This window comes from Schistocerca cancellata, chromosome 10 (assembly GCF_023864275.1).
Source record: "Schistocerca cancellata isolate TAMUIC-IGC-003103 chromosome 10, iqSchCanc2.1, whole genome shotgun sequence".
Classification (NCBI taxonomy): domain Eukaryota; kingdom Metazoa; phylum Arthropoda; class Insecta; order Orthoptera; family Acrididae; genus Schistocerca; species Schistocerca cancellata.
The window spans coordinates 177,223,243-177,234,811 of NC_064635.1; positions in this window are offsets into that span (position 1 = coordinate 177,223,243).

Sequence of the window (11,569 nt, forward strand, 5' to 3'; positions counted from 1 at the left end):
GTCAATATGGTAATCGAATTCTTGCCATACCCATCCCATCATCGACTGTGGCAGTCGCTTCCTGTATTCTCTCGCGGAGTTCTGCTACATCGTGTGGTAGAGGCGGTACAGACACCAGATCTTTAATGTGTCCCCAGAGAAAAAAAGTCACGTGGGCTGAGACCTGGTGATCGGGGAGGCCATTTCGTGAAACAGCTGTCCCCTTCTATAGCACAGCCGCCATGTTTGTGACTAGCGCTGACTATCTGCAAATTACCAAACTATGCTATGGCGATACACATGAAAAATAAAACTTACAGGGTTTCTCATCAAAATGACACATATATGATATCTGTGCAATGTTTGCTTCTTGTGCAATACATAATTGAAAGTGTTCGTTGACTTTATGTACACCCTGCATTTAATGAAACTGAATAACCGGTAGCTTTTTGTTCAAATTAGCGGCTTTGCTCCTCATTTAATAGGCTACATTTAGCTGATATAATCACAAACAGCATCAGACAATATAGTGATGTTTTAACAGAGTTGACATTTGCTTGGTTTCTCCAGTGCATGTGCAGAAGTGAAAGTAGTGTTGGCACAGCCACGGCCACTGCCATAGACTAACAGGCCAGCAAGATGGGGACAGTTCTTGATCACTAGACTTTGCACCAATTTTTTGGATTAAATTCTAAGTATCACCACAGTGTCTCATGAAGTGAGGGCAAGTACCACAGTCGATGAAGGTCCATCCGTCGGATAGGGCCTTAAAGCCTGATAGTGCCATTGGTGCTGTTTGAGAGAAGTGATCAAAAGTATCCAGACACACCAAAAACAAAAGTTTTTCATTTTAGGTGCATTGTGCTGCCACCAAGTGCCAGGTACTCCATGTCAGTGACCTCAGTAGTCACTAAACATCGTGAGAGAGCAGAATGAGATGCTCGGAGGAGGCTTGCACCCCATATTGTTTTGCGTGGCACTATCACAGCACAGGCCTACATTGATGTTTTAAGCACCTTTTGCTTCCCACTGTTGAAGAGCAATTCATGGATGGCGATTGCATCTTTCAACACCATCAAGCACCTCTTCATAATGCACAGCCTGTGGCGGAGTGGTTACATGACAATAACATCCCTGTAGTGGACTGGCCTGCACAGAGTCCTGACCTGAACCCTATACAACACCTTTGGGATGTTTTTGAACACCGACTTCATGCCAGGCCTCACCAACTGATATCGATACCATTAAATTTCGGGCATGCAGCCGCGCAAATAAAATTTCTTCTACTGATATTTCGGCCGCGTATCGTCCGGCCATCTTCAGAGCGAGTCACAAGACTGACGACAAGGTGCCAAGCGCGGCCTTATATGCTCCACCGCGGCGGTACTGCGCATGCGGGTCACAGATGCTGCGCCGCCTGTGGCGAAGGCGTACGGACGTTCGATGTGCTTATCGATGATTGATCGGCGGCGGTGACACGGTGACGACTTCTCTGCAATTTAATTACTCCAAGAGCCGGATTCCATGCTTTGTCCAAATTAAAACCATTATCTCTGTTTATTAAATTGTTGGCTAATCGAATTTCTATGGCTTCCTTGAATACAGATTCCCAAAAAGAAGAGGTGGATGTTAAAATCTTCACATCACTGTAATTCATGGAATGACCCGTATCAATACAATGTTCGGCCACAGCTGACTTGTCTGGTTGTAATAGGCGTGTGTATCTTCGGTGCTCCACACACCTCTCATGAACGGTGCGTGTTGTTTGACCTATGTATGACTGCTCACAATTTCCGCAAGGAATCTGGTACACACCCGCCTTACGAAGCAGTAAATCGTCCTTCACAGAGCCGAGTAAAGCCGCAATCTTCGTGGGGGGCCGGAAGATCACCTTAACACAGTGTTTCTCAAAAATACGGCCCTGTCATGAATTTGACGGGTAAGGAATTGGACGAAGCTACGTTGTCTGTCTTAAGTAAAGGGCTAAATTTTGCCCCTACTACCAAGACTTTGCCGATATCATCTTTCATCAGTGCCATTGAAGAAGCTGTCCGACCACTATCAGAGGATTCTGCGGAAGAAATCAGACGAGAAACCTGTCAAGCAATCACGAAGCATCGTCCACAAAGAAGCAACGTTTCCAAGGAAGAAAGACGTGCGATGCGAAAACTGTGTGAGGATACTGATACAGTCGTCCTGCTTTTGCCTCAGGAAGTCTACAAGGAAAAGATATGTGGTCTACTTAGTTCTGGTGCATACCGGAAGATTAACAAAGATCCTACTAACAAGGTGACAATAAGGACTGCTGCGTTGCTGAACGCTTCATCACTACCGAAGGAAGTCATAAGAAGTTTAAAAGTACGAGGTGCAGTACCACCGAGATTTTATGGTCTTCCTAAAGTTCACAAGATGGGTAAGGATGAGCGTCTAGAGGACTTGTCTATGAGACCTATAACGAGCACTATTGGTTCACCAACATATTTTTCTGCCAAATATTTAGCTTCCTTATTAAAACCATTGGTAGGAAAATGTAGTCACCACATTCGTAATTATATGGATTTTATTCAGAGACTTAGCAATGTCAGGCTAAATAGTATGGATGTTCTTGTTAGTTTTGGCGTAGTATCATTATACACCAAGGTACCTTTAAAGGACTCTTTAGCTCTTATCAGCCAACATTTTGATAAGAACATTACGGCCTTATTTGAACATGTGCTTTTATCATCTTATTTTCAGTTTGATGGTGAATTTTATGAGCAAATTGACGGTGTTGCCATGGGAAGCCCCCTCTCCCCTCTGGTAGCTAATTTATTCATGGAAGACTTCGACGACAAGGCACTGGACTCAGCATGTTTTAAACCTACGGTCTTCTGGAGGTACGTGGACGACACATTCGTGGTATGGCCCCATGGTATGGATGAATTACATCGATTTCTTCAGCATTTGAATTCCATCCATGCTAGCATTAAATTTACCATGGAAATAGAAAAAGACGGGTGCCTCCCCTTTCTGGATGTTGTCGTTCGCCGTAAAAGTGATGGCACATTAGGACATGCCGTACATCGGAAACCAACGCACACAAATCTATACCTTTATGCCAGTAGCTGCCATCACCCTTCTCAGAGCATGGGTGTCCTTAAGACCTTAGTGCATCGGGCGCACTGTGTATCCGATGAAGACAATTTACTAGGAGAGCTAACATACCTCAAGAGTATTTTTAAATCGAATGGATATTCTCCGCAACAAATTCGTAGAACATTCGATGCAAAACCTAAAAAGAAGGTATAACGATGCGGAAGAAGATAGTAATTTCTTCAGATCTAGGGCGTTTCTGCCTTATGTGTGTGCTCTTTCTTCAAAGATAGGCCGTATTCTTGAGAAACACTGTGTTAAGGTGATCTTCCGGCCCCCACGAAGATTGCGGCTTTACTCGGCTTTGTGAAGGACGATTTACTGCTTCGTAAGGCGGGTGTGTACCAGATTCCTTGCGGAAATTGTGAGCAGTCATACATAGGTCAAACAACACGCACCGTTCATGAGAGGTGTGTGGAGCACCGAAGATACACACGTTTATTACAACCAGACAAGTCAGCTGTGGCCGAACATTGTATTGATACGGGTCATTCCATGAATTACAGTGATGTGAAGATTTTAACATCCACCTCTTCTTTTTGGGAATCTTTATTCAAGGAAGCCATAGAAATTCGATTAGCCAACAATTTAATAAACAGAGATAATGGTTTTAATTTGGACAAAGCATGGAATCCGGCTCTTGGAGTAATTAAATTGCAGAGAAGTCGTCACCGTGTCACCGCCGCCGATCAATCATCGATAAGCACATCGAACGTCCGTACGCCTTCGCCACAGGCGGCGCAGCATCTGTGACCCGCATGCGCAGTACCGCCGCGGTGGAGCATATAAGGCCGCGCTTGGCACCTTGTCGTCAGTCTTGTGACTCGCTCTGAAGATGGCCGGACGATACGCGGCCGAAATATCAGTAGAAGAAATTTTATTTGCGCGGCTGCATGCCCGAAAGTTAATGGATTATTCATTACGCCGCGAGAAGTTGAAAATGATATCGATACCTTTCCTCAGTGCAGCACTCCATGATGAATGGGCTGCCATTCCCCAAGAAATCTTCCAGCAGCTGATTGAAAATCTGCCTCCAAGAGTGGAAGCTGTCATCAAGTTAACCTTGACCATATTGAATTCCAGCATTGCCAATGGAGGTCGCTGTGAACTCGTAAATCATTTTCAGCCAGGTGTCCAGATACTTTTGATCACATAGTGTATGCGCTGGTACTGGTTTTCACCTTCTCCTTTCTCTCATCATCATAGAACACATACATAACATTACATCCATTACACTCACTGAAGCTTTAGGATGACACATAAGATACAAGTCTCACTTATCTCCAAGGAAACGACCCATTTCATTGATTTATGATGAGGAATTGCATCAGAAGTTCTACTCTTTGTATCGTTGTTTGAGTTTTCTTTAATTGAAGATTAGGAATATTATGATCGACTATAGGAATTAAACCTTTTTAGAGTATGAAGCTGCCCCTTGTGATTTCCCAGCCAACAATGTTATGCCACTTCACAGCACATTTTTTGTCACAGGGTAGGTAGTCAAAGAATCTTATGGCAGGATTTCCTCCCCCCATGAACCATGGACCTTGCCGTTGGTGGGGAGGCTTGCGTGCCTCAGCTATACAGGTAGCCGTACCATAGGTGTAACCACAATGGAGGGGTATCTGTTGAGAGGCCAGACAAACGTGTGGTTCCTGAACAGGGGCAGCAGCCTTTTCTGTAGTTGCAGGGGCAGCAGTCTGGATGATTGACTGATATGGCCTTGTAACACTAACCAAAACGGCGTTGCTGTGCTGGTACTGCGAACAGCTGAAAGCAAGGGGAAACTACAGCTGTAATTTTTCCCAAGGGCATGCAGCTTTATCATAGAGGGAGACTAAGAGATGAATACACTAAACAGATTTAGAAGGATGTGGCTTGCAGTAGGTACTGGGAGATGTAGAAGCTTGCACAGGAAAGAGTAACATGGAGAGCTGCATCAAACCAGTCTCTGGACTGAAGACCACAACAACAACAATCTCATTCCTTTCTATTCTAAACTAAGACTGAGTCTTGGATAGTGTAAGCCCTTTCTCCTCGTAGTAAATTTATAAGTGTTCCTATGTTGTCAAACTGGTTGACTGGTGACAACAAGCTCCCTAAGGGAATAAATGTACTGAGAAGTTGTTGTCATAACATACAACTGTTGAAAGAGCTATCTACAAGAGGTCCTGTGGTGGACATAATATTTATCATCCTTTCTATATGCTTACGTGCAACAAACTCTTTTTTACTCAGTGGTGAGCTACCATGTTGTTGTAGCTGTGAAACACATTCTATGTAAACAGAAAAATAAAATATTGTTACTGAAGATGATGTGTCTCTAACCAAACTATTCCTGCTTTCTCTCTCATCACACAATTAGGAAATTCTATTTTTGATGGAAACTTCTAGATGCTATGATAATAATGACTGATCAGATGGTCCTTTCATGGTCATTTGTGGTAAGTGCACAAGAAAATGTGTTGTTACTGTAGAGCTCCCAGATTTCATCTCTCCCTTAGAGTAGAAAGGACTTTATGTACGCAATGTAAACTAATAGACTACACTGTTCTAACACTATCACATGGTGCACAGGCTTGTGGAATGCTCATTGGCTCATTAACAGATGGGTGAAACTCAGAGGGATTATCCCTAGGTTGCCCTATTGCAAGTGTTCTGTACATGCATGGACACTTGGCCAGTATCCATGCGATGAGGGCAGTATGGTCACGTAACAGTCACATTACAGCCCAGCTGCCTGACTGCCTGTTTGTCAGCTGTTTGCCAACCCGCACCCACTGCTGCTTGTGGACACACAGCAGCCCCTTGGGTAGACACTTGAGCTGGAACAGACTATATGAGACCATACTGCAGCAGCTTCTGACCTTTTCAACAGAATGAAGTTCTAATAACACATCTCCACATTAGGCTTTACCCTACATCTGCACATATGACATCTGAACACCACACATCTTACAGTGCCTAGCATAAAGTACTTATGGTACCACTACCATAGTCCCCCCCCCCTTTTGCATATGTGAATGGTGTACTAGACTATTGTTTAACCTTTATATAAGCTGTGATGCTACTGTCATAGTCATCTTGAGGGAAGAACTCATTTTCTTCTTGTAAAATAAAGAGTTATCTTTGTGATGCACAACAACTTTATACATTCCTGTTTTATCTAATTAACCCTAGAACATCAGGATAATACGCTGGTGCATTACTATGCACCACATCAGTGATGAATAGAATAATGTTCAACTTTTAAATTGAGATACATTCTAAATACTCAAATCCTGTGCAGAATAAGCGGGTCCACATATTTTCAATAGATCAATTTGGCTCTCATATTTTTAACTTCAATTTACTCAATAAATTCACAAGACAAAATAGACAGTTTGCTCATCAAATCAGTCTTCACAAAACAATCTCCTGTGGCCAATGCCATGTACACATTTGTACCATGTAACTGATGAAAAAGAGAAATTTGATATTACTGGTTGTAAGTCAAAAAGAATACTTATCTTATGAATATAATAGAGGGAAACATACCATGTGGGAAAAATATATTTAAAAAGAAAGATGATGAGACTTACCAAACAAAAGCACTGGCAGGTCGATAGACACAGGTCTATCGACCTGCCAGCGCTTTTGTTTGGTAAGTCTCATCATCTTTCTTTTTAAATATATAAGAATACTTATCTTTCTTGATGTAGTGAAGAGATCCAAGATTTTATGTCTAATTAATAAGGCATTTATTTTATCTATTTAATATCAATAACAGCAGCCATACTTACATAATATTTAATGAAAAAGCAGTCCAGACTGCAATAAATGTTTTTATTTTAAATTCTAGTTACCAGTTTTTATCTACGAGACCAGGGCTCTGAAATATACATTTATAATATGTCATGTATGACAACACCTATCCACTTTAAATAGTAACATAAAAGCAGTGTTTGTTCTCATATAAAATGTGTGGTACAGTTGACTTGAGGCACTAATACACAAAGCCAGTGTGTATTAACAAGTGGTACCTGTACTGTGCAACTGTGCAACATAATCTTTGTAATGAGTGGTACCTGTCCTGTGCAATATAATCATTGTAACAATTGGTACCTGTCCTCTGCAACATAATCTTTGTAATGAGTGATACCTGCCCTGTGCAACATTATCTATGTAACAAATGGTACCTGTCCTGTGGACCATGATTTTGCTTAACAGATGGATCTTCTTTTCTAGACACTATGCAGCACATATACTACCTAATAACTTGGTCAAGTATATGACAGATAGCAATTTTTAACATTATGGCTGTTGCACTTGGCCTTTTTAACTTTTTTAAATCTACTAATAGACTGAAAACAATACTATGTTACATTTTCATGTACAATATGAAGTTTTCTCTTTATACACACACTATTTAAGGATTTTGATCACAGTTTTTATGGATCACATGAGGATTTGTGGGGGGAGCTTCCCCTTTGCAATGCCTAGCCTTTGCTAGCTAGTCAATAGTTCATGACAGGTATCAGTTGGTACTACACAGCAGCTCAATGCACCATCGACTCATATCATTTGTGTAACACATCGTATATTGTAACTAATGTTAATGAATAACAGTTTGTCATGCATGATACTTTATAGATGATGTACAGGGCGGTCAGAAAGAGTCTGAAAAGCTTGTAAGACTGTTGTAAGGAAGGTTGTACTGAGAAATAACTGTTAAGAAAAAAATTAGATATCTACATCTACATCTACAACTATACCGTGCAAACCACCATGAGGTTCATGGCAGAGGGTACTTCCCATTGTACCAGTTATTCTTCCTGTTCCATTCCCTATAGTGTGTGGGAAGAAGATTGTTTGAATGCCTATGTGTGTGCAGTAATTATTCTAAACTTAATTAATGATCCCTATGTGAGAAATATGTAGGAAGCTGTAGTATATTCCCAGGGTTCTTCAAATTTTGTTAATAGACTTTCTCAGGAAAATTTACGTCTATCTTCAGGAGTCTTCTAGTTCAGTTCCTTCTGTATCTCTGTGACACTCTCCCACAGATTAAACAAACCTGTGACTATTCATGCTGCCCTTGTCAATTTACGTTCAATATCCCCTGTTAAGCCCATTTTGTACGGGTCCCACACACTTGAGCATATGTTATGCATTTTTTAGTTAATAAGCACTGAAGTTACCCAGTCAGGCTGTTGTGTGTACAAATTCAAGTGACCCACCAGAGACAGTGTCATCAAACGCACTCTTTGTTTAGTTTCCTAAACCTGCACAAGACAGCAATAGAAAAATTGGACATAGGATGATACTAAGGATCAAACCTGAGCCAAAGGCTGAGCTGTCTCGAGCACTATCACCTATGCTATGAGAACAACTGAGGGCAACTGTGTCTGTGGGCCACATGAATTTGCACGTACAACAGCCTGACTGGCTAACCTCAGTGCTAATTATTTCATAAATGGCACAGTGTATCACATTTTTTCTTAACATTTGTTTCTCAGCACAACCTATCCTGCAACACCCTTACAAGCTTTTCAGACTGTTTCTGACCACCCTGTATGTTTCAGTGTCTTCATCTGATTATGGTTTTATAGACCAAAACTTGGTAATCACAATTAAAAATAAAGAGAAATGGTTGCAGTTTGGACTGTTTTTTTATCAAAGTTACAAGTAAAATCACTCTTGATCCATAATGGCCTTAAAAATAATCATCCATTTCAGTTTATTTTCACAGAAGTCTTAGACACACCACACATAGTTACATTGTGGCCAGTCATTACAATTGTGAATATCAAAGAACTATATAGTCTCTTCTGCATCAATACTTATCTTTCATTAATGTTTGACAAGTACTGCTACATTATTATAAGATCATTTTCAATTACTTTCAGTTACAGGAGCAGTTTTACAGATTCTTTCTTCACACCATAAATTATTGACTATTCTAGCTGATGATCAATAATATTACTATCTTCTACTGAGTTAACAGTTTTCTACTGTAAACAAATAAATTTTGAATTAGATTTGCTTTACATTTAACATGCATAATTTTTCTATTTACATTGGACTTCACTGCTTAACACACACATTCAGCAATTAATTATTGGAACTCAAATGTGTATAGCCTAGTTCTCTTTGAGACAACCTTATTTTCATACAAATTGTGGATAACCACTGCATAAATCAATGAACTGTAGAGCACCTGCTTAATGCTGTCCAACATAACTAACTCACAAAATTATGTTTCGTAATACAAATTACGCAGATGATATCTCACATCCAAAATGTGAAGCTTCTGCAGCCAGCACACTGAAATATGTCTCTGGAATAGGAAATGCTGTAGTTACTGTATGCTTCACTAAACCATGACATCAGATACTATACTATTCTGCTATTGAGCTTGTTACATTTCGTAGATCAGGAAAGTCAAAGAACAATTTTGAGTTAAGTGTGATGTGTGCTGCTGTTTATATTATACAGGTGGGTTAGTATTTACTTCATTACATTTCTAATTTTTTAAAGATAATAGTCACCTGTATATTTAACAACAGAAACCTGTTTACCACAGTGCACTACCTGTCCTGCAGCTTGTCAGCTTTGTTACTTGCCATGTAGCTAACAGAACTTTCAGTCCTTGAGCTAGAAATAAAATAATTAGTACAACTAGTGGGTAATGAGGTATGTTTCTATCTATTAATTATTCATTACACATTTCCTATTTCTTCCTTTATGTCAGATGAGAACTTGTACAATACCTTAGCACAAGAGTACACAACTCCACTTTCAAACATAAACAAGGAGACAAAGTCTACAACAAAATTATTTTTTATGTTTTGTTTGTGATGTGCAAATCACAATTTAGATGAAACTGTTCTTTGAATCATCAGTAGCAAAAATCATAAAAGAGTGAATACACTGGTATTCAGCAGTGGAATTCCAAAATCTCTAAAGAGATTTCTGCAAGGTGTGGTCTGATACATTATTATTTGTTCTAATACTCTCAGTGTTTCAAGTCCACAGTCAGTGGGTATTGTTCAACTGGAAAAGTTTGCACATATCCCTAGGGGGAAATAAGAGTAAAAAAGTTTAAGTTTGATTGTGACAGAGCTCAGGTTGCTTGCAATCTTTTTTTTATGATCATTAAGTGACATGATGTTCCAGCTAGATGAGTGCTTGAAGAGTGGGTTTTTTAATTTTTTTCATTTTGTCTATTACATTGCTCGTTGAAAACTTCAGCTCAACAGCATTTGCTTCGAAAATGTCATTTGTGATCTGAAAAATCTCCTTCCCCAACCTGTTATTCATATAAGCTGTTCACCTCGCTTTGCTGAGTGGGTCTCCATTCACCTGCCCTGTAAAACACTGATACAATGTATGATTGGCACTAACAACCACTGAAAAACTAAAATAAAATTTCAGATAAATCATGCTATATTCTGGCAACTCAAACACACAACTGGAAACTGAGCTCATTGCAGCAAAATCTTAGTAACTCATAAGTTTTGAAATCTGCTTTACTACAACTGTTGTTATAGTCAGCCCATCATGTTACCAAATGGAAAACTGAAAAGATTTGTGAATGAAGTTCCTTGCTCACTTTAAAAAAATCAAAACTTCAGTGAAAACATATTTTTTCCTACATTTACCACTCCAGCTTAAAACACATTTCATTTTGACAGGGATTGTAATTGGGAGCATACAACAATAGCCAGAGTGTTCAGTGTGTTTACAAAGAATATGACCTCAAGGAAAGTTAAAGTATCTAATAGCAGATCACTGGTATATACTGGAGGATTTCCATTTTAGTGCTTGATTCCTGCTGCCAATGCATCAAGGGCTCCTGCATAAGATTGTAGAATAGAATCCTAGATGGAGATTCTACTGTTAACAAAATCTATACAAATTTTCTACTATCATACATTTTTACAATAATAATGTACCTGCTATATACTCAGCACATCATAATAATACTTCTGAAGCAGGTAGGCATGAACAGCTGTTTTAAACTCTGAATAATCTTTTATAAATTTGATGTCAGAAGATCGTTTCTAGTACAGATTCTTTTGTATCCAAAGTGGTCCATATGATTGTATGTGAATATTGGACATGGATATCCTTGTTTCTTTCTGTGGTTTGTGAGTGAATACCCTAGTCTTTATCTACAAGCTGCTGTTATCATATAATATTTTCATAATAAAAATTATTACTTAAGGGCAACCCTGCAATTGAAGTGAATACGTGAAGAGAGAGTCAGTCATCTGTACAACTCCCATCTCTGTGTTATTACAGATTGCACATAACTGTCTCCATTGACAGTGGAGTAGCAGGATATGTAATAGGTCCAGTTGTATCTTGAAGCACCAAAGCAAGACAAAGATTTTCAAATTGTCCACCGACCTAGTGTTCTCAAGTTATACTGTCATCCGAACTCAGAGACAGCATGTATATCTTAAGTTCGCTG